The sequence below is a fragment of the Eulemur rufifrons genome, chromosome 16 (genome assembly GCF_041146395.1).
Source record: "Eulemur rufifrons isolate Redbay chromosome 16, OSU_ERuf_1, whole genome shotgun sequence".
NCBI classification, from domain to species: domain Eukaryota; kingdom Metazoa; phylum Chordata; class Mammalia; order Primates; family Lemuridae; genus Eulemur; species Eulemur rufifrons.
In genome coordinates, this window is record NC_090998.1 from 86,179,016 (window position 1) to 86,190,001 (window position 10,986).

Here is a 10,986-nt window from a genome sequence, read left to right on the forward strand (position 1 = left end):
GGAACGGGGCATGGGAACTGCCCTCGTCTCCTCGGCCCTGTCACGGCCACACCAGAGGGAAGTGACCATGTTCTTGGGTCTAGACTGAGAGCCCCTCAAGGGCAGGGCCTGGGACATCTCATTCACATGCATCCTGACCACCTGGCCACTTCTGGCCTAGATCTAAAATAGATGTTCGGCTGGGGGTGGCGGCTCATGCCTGTACCAGCTCTTTGGGAGGCCGAGGTGGGAAGACTGCTTGAGCCCAGGAGTTTGAGACCAGCCTGAGCGACAGAGCAACACCCTGTCTCTAAAAATAAAAACAAAATAAAAAGAAAAAATAGAATAGATGTTCAGGATGTATTTGCTGAATGAATTTTCCAAAGGAGTCAATGAAACCCACAGAATTTTCTGGCAATGTAAACAATGGTTCTTCCCCTAAGTGGACCATAACATGGCCATTAAAATATTAATTGTGGAAGCTGTTGCAACACAGAAACTTCATTTTATAGTACTAGGTGAATAAGTCAGATTACATGACAGTATGTGTTCTGCTTACAATTTTATAAAATATGTGTGTATTTGGACAGGAAACCCAGAAAAATTCAAACAGTGGATGGGGTGAGGGGCAGATTTGCTTTTTGCCAGCTTTGTTGTTATAAATGCTTATGCTATAAACACCACCACCCCTTATTTTTTTTACTTTAAAAAAGAAACTGATTCCAGTAAGAATTATGTCTCTCTCAATGTTCCATGAAAAATCTCATCCCAACTCCTTTGGCTGGGAATAATGTGCTGACCACACAACCAGAGGGCACAGGCAGAATTCCCAGCATCCATCCAGAGGTTAACGACCTGGGAATGGAATCCTGCACTCCCACATTTCCAAGGAAATGGCGCAAGGATGCAAGCCTTAATAGGCCACTTTGGCCTATGCAAGTGCTGAGGCTGGGAGCCCCTAAGGAGAAGAAACCTTTTCCCAGCCCCAGGTGACTCACAGGGCCTTGGCCAACCTGAATCACCCCTGAACAAAGCTCCGCCAGAGTCTGAGCAACTGAACAAGGTCCCAGCCCTGCTCCCTGGACTTGCCGTGCCATGTCGCTACCTTGCAATCAGCTCAGAGGCTGCCTCCTCTGGGCTCCCAGAATCTGTATCTGATGGGACCATCAGCTCCTGGAAACAAGGGCCCACGTTTCCTTCACCGCCATATCTCCAGCACCTAGCCCCGTGCCTTACACCTAGAGTAAGTTCTGAAGAGTCACCACTGAATGACTAAGGGTTTGATGGGTGGACAGATGAAGGAAGGAAGAAACGCAACAGTTTCGAGTGGGCTAATGTCCAGAAAAGCCCACTAGTCGAGAGCTAGGCCCTCTGCTAGCTGGTGCCCCGGTGGACGCTGCTCAGGGTGCAGCCAACAACAGGCGGGCACAGCAGGCAAGTCACTCCCAGGGCCTGAATTCACACCAGTAGCCAAGGTCTTGTCACCTGCCCTTGCTTAGAACCAACCACACTCATCTGAAAAATGGCCGGTTGGGGTTAAAGGTGAAGTCAGGAGCCAAGGCAACAGTATCAAAATGGCAACGGAGCTCTGAGCAGCCAACCGGGGTGTGGGGTGTGAGGCCCACTATGCTGAGGCCCAGTGCTCTGCTCACTGAACGAACTCTCAGCCACTGGCGAGACAGGAGGCCTCAGGGACCAGTGCAACCCCTCACTGCCAAGCGAGGACACGCACACCCAGGAGTGAAGAGCATCTACAAGGCCACACACGGGTCTGGAGTCACAGCACCCAAGTTTGAATCCCTGCACAGTATCCTCATCTGCAAAATGGGGATAATTTCCTAACTTGAGGAAGCAAGGGAAGAATTAAATGACATAATCCATGTAAAAACGCTAGCACCGTGTCTGGTACATACAAGTGCTCAATAAAATTTAACTATTAGTAGTAGTAGAAGAGCTGGGACTCGACCCAGACAGACCCAGACATCCTGATTCCAGGCGGCGGCTCTTCCTTCCTTCCTGGCCCACCTGCATGTCTGCCGCCGCCTCCCGGGCCATCCTAGCCTCCAGGCACCTACCTCAAGGTGCTCACAAGTCTCCAGTCACTCAGGGTAGCACGGGCCTGCCTCATCTCAAGTCTCCCTCTCAGCCTCCCAGCTCCCTAGTAGAGGGTAAGGCTCCTTGGTGACAGGGACAGGCTCTCAGCCTTCCATCGCAGTTGAAGCCCACTGAGCTTCACACTGAGCACCACACGGTGTAGGCCACGGAGCAGGAATTTAAGGAGTCTCTGTTGACTGATTGCCTTGGCAAAGAAACTGGGGGGCAAATTCCCTTATACCCAATAGTTGGCTCTTAGATATGAAAAAAATATGTAAAAACTTTAAAGTGCCTCCCCGCCGCCACCTTTCTCACCCTAAAGATTCTCAGACATCAGTGTTTTATAAAATGGAGAGATCACTAACTGGCATTCAAAAGCTTAGACCTGAACTCCACTCTTGCAACCAAGACCAGGGGCCCTGACGGTGACAGCCACCAGGCTACAGCCTGGGGAGAGAGAGGAAAAAAGACCCCGCCTCTGACCCCGTGTCCTTGCAGTCCAGTGAGTTCTAAAATCTTCTCCCCGATTCCGGCCCAGTTAGATTAAGTCACCCAACTGTTCCAAATGCCTCGTTCTTTATGTTTATCAGACAGGAAGCTGCCTTCTCCAGCCCAGTGACTTAATGTAAAACACAGGAAATGCAGCGGCTTCTGAACATAGACAACTCTAAATAAAGGTGCCTCTACTGCTTTTTTAAAAAAAAAACACTTAAGCCAGCTCAGATTAGCATAACGAGTAGAATTAGGAAAAAAAAAAAAAAAAGGGATGCAAAAGTTGCAGGCCCCAGAAACCTCTCAGCATCAATGCTGAGCATGTTCCAGCAGGTTCCTCAGTCACCTTAGTCATCGTACCTTGCTGTCAAGGGACAGGCTTCTTGGATAAATATAAAACCTTTAAAACTTGAACACATATTTCCTACCATCTGAGGACAGATGATGTTGATGATAATATGAAGAGGAAGAAGAAGGGCAGGAAGACGACAACTGCACCATTTCGCATAGTTTTACTACCCGAAGAAAGCAGGCATCTCCATGGTGCAGATGGGGAAACCAAGGCCAGCGGCAGGAAAATAGGCAGTAGTCTGAACCCAGCTCTGACCGTTCTCAAAACCTTGGTTTGTTCCTTCTGCCACAGGTTTTGTATTGAAAATACAACAACTTGATTGCCCGAGACATTAGAAGACCTGAAGTTACTAGAAATCAGGACCAGCTAAGGGACAGTGGAGAGACACTGCAGCTCTCTGAATGGCCCACCCGCTGCCTGGCACCACCCCATGTGAAATATTGATTTTTTGAGCCGTGTGAACTTTCAGCCCAAGTGGCCCTGTCCAACTGGAAGGAGTTCAGAGAAACGCAAATACTTCCCACCCCATTCCGTAACCCTAGTGTCCCCCTAAAAAAGAAAAAGATTAAGAGAGTAGAAAAATAGACTCTTGAGGAAAGATTAAAGGAGCTAAATGTGTGTTGCTTGGCTAAACAGCACATAAAGGTGAAGAAAGGGATGGTGACCGTTTAAAAAACACTTTCACATGAGGCCTCCTGATTCACAGAGAAAGGCCCTGGGGGGGAGTGGAAGCAGGGCCAAGGTTTTCTCCCGACTCACAGAACGAGCTTGAGCAAATCGCTCTTTCTCTAATGGAAAAAATACATATATTTTTCAATTATCTCCGAGATCCCTTCCAGCTCAGACATTCTATAATTCTAAGTAAATTCAGTGGGGAGGTTTCTATCACTGTTGCTGATTTTTCTTTTACGCAGGGCATCATTTAGAATTACAGTTAAAATGAAAAAAAAAAGAAAACCTAAGGCTTAAGTTACCAAAATGTAAATGTCCTTTTGGTCAGTGACAACTTCTAAAACAAAGAGATTAGCATATAGCTCCCTCAATACGTTAAAAATTGTACGGAGAGACATCATGCTGGCCCAGGGAACAAGAAACACCCCCTGAGATGCCCCCTTTTCCTCTGGGAAGTGCCACAGGACCCTCAGGTCTTCTGAAGGGCACCAAGCGAGTGACTGGAGGGTGGGGGAGATCAGCTACCCTCAACCTCTCCACAGGCCTCAGCCCAACCTGCACAGGCAGGAAGCCACACCCTTCCAGAAGGTCCCCCCACCCAAGGCTCCCTCCAACCACAGCAGGAGGTTCCTGGGCTAGAGATGCAGACAGCTGCTGATGGTACCCCCGACTGGCCTGGACCCCCGCCAAGGGCCAGCTAAGGGCCTTCTCTCCACCTGCCCAGGCACTGAATCATCTCAGGCTTGAGAAACTCATGGTCAGAATGGGGACCTGAGTAATTCCAAGAGAAGCTTGCCTCGGTTACTTTTTAAAGAGACATGCATCAGACCCAAGTGAGCAGCTCCGCTTGTGCCTCCCAAGTATTTGGTGCCGTCTAAGCACAAGGGGTGGGGAGGTGGGGGGCAGGTACACATCCCCGCCCACCCCTGTGTGGTGGCAACCCCATTTTAGAGCCAGGCTCATTGTGTGGACTCATGTGTGACTCAGGTCATTCCCCCAGGAGTCCCCGAGGCTGCTTTGCAGGGACTCGGGCCCACTCAGGACCCTGACAGGGTCTTGCAAAGACTTCGCTGGGGAAAAGAGCCCACTGAACAGCCAGCTTCTCCAGCACCCACACCAGCCACGGCCAAGGGGTCTTCCTTGACAAGGGGTCAGGGCTCCCCAATTCAAAATGTCCCTCTGACCATATTTTCTCAAGAATATGGGCTTTTCTATTGTTGTTAATATATAAAAACCATAAGCCAGATGTCTGGGGGACAACTGGGGACAGAATGAGAGACACTAGTCTGTGCGATGAGGGCCAGGAGTGTCAAGGTCTGGGTTAGCCTTCAGGCCGGGGTAGGCTCCCCAGGACAGGATGGCTTATGGTCTGGAGCCAGGCAAACTGTGGGGAACCTGGCAAAAGGGTATCCCAAAATACTCTGCAGACACACACGCAGCAAAGAAAAGGCAATCATCTACCATTTCCCAGAATATGAGGAAGTAGATCAGAGGAGACATTTGTTTAAAGGGTTGCTCTAGTGATAATGTGACATGAAGGAGAAGACAGGACCCAAAGAGTTCCAAACACAAAGGGCAAGTCAGTCCATTTGGAAGACCCTGCCCTCCTTCCCTGCACACCGTAGGCATTCAATATGAAATCTGGAATCTGAAAAAATGCACTTTAAAGTTGAGACCTGTAAGTCTGGCCAGCCGGCCCCTTATTTTTATAGTTAAGAAAAATAAGAAAGATCTAAATTTTTGACCATTTAAGGACAACACATTTAAAAGGGTATTTAGTGAAAAATAACACCCCCAACTCCTGCCACCTGGGCCCTTATGAGACAACCACTATTACTACTGTCTCAGTATCTTTCCAGAAATATTGCAGGCACAGAGAAGCAGAGGTGGCACACCATGTTTTACCTCTTACACGTGTTTTACACTACTTTGCGTCCAGTTTTTTCCCACTTACCACATATCTCAAAGAGCATGCCCAATCAGTACATATAGATTGGCCTCATTTTTTTAAGGGCTCCGAGGACTTCCACTGAACAGCTGTCCTATGATTTATTTGACCTTTTTAATGGATAGCTTGTTTCCTGTCATTATCTATGACAATGCTATAATGAATATTCTCAGACACTTAACTTTTGCACATTTGAGTTTATCTATGAGATAAATTTCTAGAATGCAGTCAGAAGGAATATGCCTTGACAGATATTGTCAAACTACCTTCTAAAAAGAAAGCTGTGCAATATATACTCCCATCAATAAGGCACAAGAGTGCCTAAGGAGTAGGGGCATTTTGGAAAAATTAAAATTACTGAATTTTTCAGTTTCCCAGGCACTCCTGTGCATAACTGCTGGGCACATAAACTGGTACGATGTCATTGTAGTGCTATATGGCACTTTCTAGCAAAATCAAACCTCCCCTTGACCAGAGCCAGAGCTGGAAACCAGCACTCCGGTCACACAAGTTCAGTACTCTTTTTATCTCCCCTCGACTATCTCCTAGATCACGGGAAACCATGTTTTAGAACTAAAACCACAGTCAGTCTGCACACCTTCCAGCCAGGCCAGGGCCCTGGGAAGAGGTCACTCAGCTCCACATCACCAAGTGCACCCAAAAGCATCAGCAGATGGGCCTCATAACCACTTGTGTCTTTACTACTTGCGGTTCACAGTGCACAAATGGTACATGCAACCTTTTTAGAGGCAGAAAGAACACTGAGCTAGGAGCCAGGAAAATAATCTACCCCCCACCTGTATCCCTGGATTCTTCACCTGATAACCCAGAGAGTTAAGACTGATTATTTATATATATATATATTTTTTTTTTCTTTTTTTTTTTTAAACATATACAGCCACCATACACACCTATTTCTTTTAGTTCTCACATCTAACCCTGCAGGGTAGGTATGCTCCCACATCACAGATGAGGAAATTGAGGCTCAGGGAGGATGGTTACAAGACTTGCCTAACGTCACAAAGCTAGTAAGTGGCAAGGTCAGGATTTGACTCTGCCTATCTCTAAAGCTCATGTTCCTTCCATGACCCCACTCTTCCCAGCTCTAAGAATGGGATTCTGTAAGCTACAGGAGCACCGCTGCCCAGAGAGCAGCCGGGGCTCCATTCTGTTGACATCAGAGGACTTGTGCTCAGGGGCTCAGCGCACCAAGGGTTAAGGCTGAGAGGCAGCGACTCTCTGGGGCTGCACAAAGGGAAAATGCACTTCCTGCCCCAGCGGGCAGAGATGCTGTTTTATGCTCAGTAAATTAGGACGTTTGTTTAATTAAGACGACACACAGATTTTGTTATTCTAAATATTTCTGGAACATGATGCTTGGGAGGAAGCTGTCAAGGCATGGATTTTTTTTTCTTTGCTTTGGGTTTCTCTTTCTCTCCTTCCAAGAGAAGGGTAGGGCCAGGCTTAGAGGAAAACAACAGCCCACCCCTCCTCTCCTTTTGAAATAAAGATGTCAAGCTGGTAAGGGCTGTCTTAAGTACTTTATTGAAGGATTAGCTAGAAGAGGAAGTGAAGAAAGCACAGCCTGCCTGGTTTCTAGCAATACCCTACCAGGCCACACAACAATGCTGCATTTTTTGAGTGTGCTTTCCTTCTTTAAAGAGCTAACAGATCCTTGTTTTGTTTTTTCTGGAGCAAGAGTAGGCAAGAGACAGGCTGTGATTAACATGCATTCTTCATCTACAAGAGAGAAGTTGTCCCATCTCTAACCTTTTAGGTTAAAAAGTTTAAAAATAAAAACAAGAAAGCCAGGGCCCCGACCCTCTCTCTCTCCTCTACCCTCTACCCTCTACCCCCAGGGCCCTTCAGACAACCGGTCCCACAAAATGCGCCTCTCAGGTTGCCCTTCTCCCACAGGCTGGAGAGGGCTCCACGCGGAGCTGCCAACGCCGGCTCTACCAGCACCTGGATCTGCCCACCTGCGCCGCCAGGACTTGCTGAGGGTGGAGAGTGAAGCTCTTTGGTGTCACCCCACAGTCATCTAGGAGCACACTGGCTCTCAAATTACACTGAGAAATCTCTTAACGTTTTTAATTACCCCCCAATTATCTACTAAATGACCCCTCACTTTCCAACACCGCATGATTGCCTCAGTTTGCCAAACCTGCAACATGGTCCTTCCTTGTGGCAGCTTCCCCCTTGCCCCAGACAGAAGTGGCCCCTCTCAGCCTTGAAATTCCTCAAGTCCTTTGTCTATGGCATGCTTGGGACACACATCACAGGCCGCCTTTGTATTGCAGTCACTCTGCCACTATTTACCCTTGAGGACTGTAAACTCCCGAAGGGCAGAGGCTGGGGCTCCCCTCTCCCAACCCCCATGACTCACAGTGCCTTTCTGGGGTCCCTGTCATCTCTGCCTCACAGTAAGAGTCATCTACAGATTTGTCTCAGCTCTCCCCTCAGTGCCCGTGGGCAGGGGCCAGGTCTTACTCAACCTCACACCCCCCACCACCTGGCAGAGTCCCTGGCACAGAGAAGCCAGTTAAATATTTGCTCAATTACACATCTGTGTGCCCTGCCCCCATCCATAGCAGCCTTGTATATGAACTGACTAATATTAATTGAATGATCATCTAAACAGGCCTTAAGGCAGCCTCCCTCCTTACCAAAAAGGGAATACTAAACCCTCAGGTGAGGTTATCAGGTGGGGCCCAGACAGTGGAGTCAGAAATGGCCACAGTGTTGCACTGTATGGAGAAGGAGCTAAGGTTCTCTTCCCCTTCAACAGTTACTCAACAGTTACTTTGAAATCCTGTTAAACCCAGAAAAGGGCGCAGTGAACCGAGAAGTGGTTGGCCTCTCAATTGCCCAGTGGAGAGAGAGAGCTGCCTGTCTCCAAAACCTGGAACTTCCCTAGGAACCTTCTCCCCACACCGGCTGGGTGGGGGCTGGGTGAGTGCCAAGGCAGCAGCCCTGGCACTCACCCTGCCCCCTCTTCAGGACAGCCAGCAAGCTAGTCCCAGAGGGTACTCGGTCTCAGTTCGAAACAGCAGGACTCCGCTGGAAGGATGGGGGAGCTGGGGTCCTGCCCTGGGCGTGGCCCCAGGACAGGACCAGAGTGAGGACCCCTGAACAGGGAAGTGGGGATGCATAGAAAACCCCTGTTTGATCTGGCTCAAACAGTTAAGATGCAATAGCCCAGGCCTGGTCCTAGCGGCTGGGCCAGCTCCCCCCCGCGCCCCGCCCGGGCGGGGCGGCCCCTGGCGCGGTGGAATCAGGTGCACGCCCGGGCGGCCCGACGGCAGCCGGCATTCCGGGACTTCCTCCCTAGTAACAAGTCAGGGGTGAGGGCTGGAGCGGGGGTTGGGGGAAGGTCTTTCCTGCCCCACGGACCCGTCCCCGCCTGGTCCCCGTCCCCACGCACCCACCCGCACCTCTCCCGGGCCCCTCCGCGGCCGACGGCGGCAGCCGGGAGAACGAGGAAGTGGCAGCAGGGCGGAAACCAGCCGGGTGCAAGGTCTGCCGCAGGACTGTCCGACTGACTCAGGACGCCCTGACAGCTGCCAAGCGGTCCCCGCCTGCCCGTTACCTCCGTTTCCAAAACGCCTGGAAACTTTCAAAGAAGCGGTTGCCCGAGCTCCCCATCTAACCCCCCGCCCCTGGTTCGGCTGGCCCACGAGCCGGCAGTTCCCCAGAAAGGGTTAAAAAGTTTGCCCAACTCGGGCCCGGGCGAGGCGAGGGCGGGGCGCGTGTCCCCAGCGGAGGGGGAGGTCGGCTCCCGGTGCCCCGTCCCGGGACTGCGCCGGCGGGGGAGGGGGCCGGACGGCGGCCTTGCTCCCCGCTCCCTGCGCAGGGGTCCCGGCCCTCCGGGGAGGATGCGGCGCTCGGGCCCGGCCGCCCGCGCTCGCGCCCGCCTGCGCAGGTCGCCGGCCACGCCGAGGCCGAGAACCACACGTCGGCCCGCTTGGCCCCGACGCCGCGCGTCTCGTCGTCGCCCGCCAGCCCGGGGCCGGACCCGCCGGTGGGGCTTGCTCACCTGAACCTGGATCTGCCCCGGGGAACAGGCTCTGCTTCTCCCAAAAGGACTTTCTCGAGCGCTCGGGCGGCGGCGGGGTGGGGCGAGCGCGCGAGGCGGGAGCTGCAGCAGGTCAGCCTCGCTCAGCCTTCCGTGCCCTGCCCAGGAACCGCGGTGATCTGCGCGCCTCACCGCACCCAGCTCGGCTCCTCGCCGCCTTCCCGCCCCGCCCTCGCAGTCCCGGCCCATTCCAAGCGGGGCGCCGGCTTCGGGGCGGAGCCTGCAGAGACGACCCCGCCCCCGCCCTGCCTCACCCACTGCAGCCCTCGCCTGGTCTTGATGGACAGCCATGTTGGCCTGTAGGAAGGGTGTGGGCGGAGCCCCTACGGCCTACCCATCCGCCCCCACCGTCACCGTCCGCTCCACCTTCCCCCGCGCTTCCTCGGCGGGAGCCCCGCCCCCTAGGGCGGGTCCAACGGACAGCCAGGTTCTAGGACAAAGATTGACACGGGGTGAGTCCAATCGGAAGGCGGCCGGTCAGGGTGCTGAGGCTCTGGGCCCAGGTTTTGGGACATTGCCTGGACCGGGGCGAGGCCCGGCGGGAGCAGGCTGGGCAGGTCCCGGGCTCTGACACCCCGCCCCGCGAATGTTTTCTGTATCCTACCAGAAGAACAGATACTAAGTACCATATAAGGGAAAAGAGCTATTTTACATCATTGTGATGGCCTGTGGGGGCGGGCATGGACTCGGCTCTGGATTCTGTTGTGTGCGTGCCGAGTTCGATTCTTGACCCTGTCTCTTTGGAGTCTACACGCTGCTGTCTTTCAGCCTCTATACCTTTGCTCTCGCGGTTCCCTCTGCCTGGAGTGCGCTTCCAAGCCTGTCTTTACCTCCACGTCTTTAACTCGCATACATTCTTTCAGATACTTGATACAAATCGCACCCCCTCCCTTTTTTTTTTTTTTGGATACTGTCTACTACAAGAGGATAAATTTTTTTCATTTTTAAAAATATTTTACATTTATCTTTTAATCCACCTGGAATTTATTTTCGTTTTGCAGTGAGGAAGAAATATAACATGATTTTTGTAATAGCCACTTGTCCAAACACTATTTTTTCCACTGATTTCAGGAAGCACTTTCATCACCTATTGAGCTCTTATGTATATATGTATGTATACTTAAATCTGTTTCTGAGTTGTGTCCATTGATCTTTCTGCATGTACCTCTGCCCATTCCACAAGGCTTTAATAACTAACAGCAGCTTTGTAATAGATTTTATATCGATGAGAGCAAATTTGTCCGTCAGTACTCTTTCCTGTTGGACTGTCCCTGCTATCGTGACTAAACTATTCTTCCAAGTGAACTTCAGAAAAAAAGGCAAAGGAAAGCTAGGAAAAAGGGTTTGCAACTCTGTAACAAAAAATTACTAGCA

At 51.2% G+C, this 10,986-nt stretch overlaps 1 protein-coding gene across 2 annotated transcripts in view; it reads right to left on the reverse strand.

Moving 5' to 3' along the window:
* The window catches only part of MYH9 (myosin heavy chain 9), a 90,891-nt gene extending 81,129 nt beyond the window's left edge, over positions 1-9,762 (reverse strand). For both annotated transcript variants that reach the window (XM_069490172.1, XM_069490171.1), the window contains exon 1: positions 9,574-9,762. The gene's annotated coding sequence lies outside the window, so the exon portion shown is untranslated. The remainder of the gene's footprint in view (positions 1-9,573) is intronic.
* Between the last annotated feature and the right edge of the window lie 1,224 nt (positions 9,763-10,986).